Genomic DNA, 1744 nt, shown 5'->3' with positions numbered 1-1744 from the left:
CTAACAAATTTTTCTCCACTGGGAGTTATTTCTAGTGGGAAGATCATTTTGACCCAAATCCAAGGATAGCTGTAAGCAAGTTACAATGTCATATAAGGTATAAGATAACCATGTTATCCTTGAATTACATAATTTTTATAATTAGTTTTATCAGAGATAATTTCAGGAATTCTGAATATTATAACTGGAGCCTAGACTAAAAAATCACAGGATGCTGTGGAAAAGATACACAGTGTTTATCTGAAGGCATTAGAAAGTTAAGGGGTATTTTCTTCAGGAAACATTGTTACAAGTAGTTTCTTTTGCTAAAAGTTGCTTTTTAAATATCTATCCACCACTAATTTAAGACAACTATGCCAGATTAAGTTGTTTCAAAGTAGTTTATTTAGGGGTTCCATTTTCATTCCTCAATAGATTTTATGTATTTTTCATATGCTTCTTCACTCATTAGTTCATCTAGTTCTGAAGGGTTACTGAATGTCATCTTGATCAGCCAACCATCTTCATAACAAGACTTGTTGACAAGTCCTGGATTTTCTGCTAGAGCTGTATTAATTTCAGTTACTTCTCCTGATAGAGGGGAATAGAGTTCCCTAGCAGCTTTCACACTTTCCAAAACACCAAACTCCTCTTGTTTGATCAACTTTGTCCCAACTTCAGGCAGACTACAGTAAACAACATCTCCCAGAGCTTCCTGTGCAAAATTGCTGATTCCCACTGTTCCAACACCGTTTTTTGTTGTTACCCATTCGTGTTTTTCTGTGAATTTCCGCACCGACAGCAGAGCAGGGCCGGTGCACAGCGTCCAGAGGGCACCCGCCCGCAATCCCCTTGGCCGCGGGAGCAGGGCGCGCTGGGTGCCGAGATGCGCGCAGACTGCCGCCCGCGCCCGCAGCTCCGCACCGCTTGCAGCGCCACGTTCGCACCTAGTTGCTCTTAAATAAATCCATTCTGCTAGTAAAATAACCGGCTATTTTATTGTTTTAGGTTAACAGCTTCTACTATGGTGGTTTAGTCGCAAAGTTGTATCCAACTCTTTGCCACCTCATGGTCTGTAGCCTGCCAGGCTCCTCTGTCCATGGGATTCTCCAGGCAAGAATTCTGGAGTGGGTGGTCATTTCCTTCTCCAGGGAATTGTCCCCACCCAGGGATCAAACCCACATCTCCTGCATTGCAGGTGGTTTCTTTGCCATTGAGCCACCTGGGATCCCCCCACCAGTCCTTTCTCTGTTGGGTGCCAAGAAAGCCAAAGGTGCTCTCCTCCACCTCCTGCCCCCCCACACAGGAGACTGGGAGTATTCTCTGGAAAATCCCAATGGTTTCAGAGAAAAGACCTATAGAGACTGACGTTTGGAGGAGACCTCTGGGAAAGTTTGCCCTCAGTGGAACTCCTCACTGACACCAACCCCCTCCACCATGTCAGCCCTTAAACCTCACATTCAAATATAAGATTTAAGGAAACCTCCAAAACAAAAGGTAGAGACCAGAATAAACACAGGAAAAATAAACAGACTCAGGAAAATAAAGCAATTGAAACAGAGAGAAAAAAAAAGTAACACAACCCCACTGAATTTGTATCATCAGAGAAATAGCAGAAGATATACTGATTAGATCAATAATAGCAAACTGCTGCTCTAAAAATAAAAAAGAGGAACAATCCAGTTCATTGTATAATCATTTTGCCTGGCAGGGATTTGAATGGGTCTAGGGTCCATTGCAGGCTTCCCAGGTGGTGCTTGTAGTC

At 43.1% G+C, this 1744-nt stretch overlaps 1 pseudogene; it reads right to left on the bottom strand.

The window, feature by feature from the left end:
• Nucleotides 1-207: 207 nt before the first annotated feature.
• On the bottom strand, nt 208-1418 carry LOC136156808 (glycine cleavage system H protein, mitochondrial-like; annotated as a pseudogene).
• Nucleotides 1419-1744: the final 326 nt, after the last annotated feature.

Source organism: Muntiacus reevesi, chromosome 1 (assembly GCF_963930625.1).
Source record: "Muntiacus reevesi chromosome 1, mMunRee1.1, whole genome shotgun sequence".
Classification (NCBI taxonomy): domain Eukaryota; kingdom Metazoa; phylum Chordata; class Mammalia; order Artiodactyla; family Cervidae; genus Muntiacus; species Muntiacus reevesi.
Note: the sequence above shows the minus strand (reverse complement) of the source record. Positions and strands in the feature narration are given on the sequence as shown.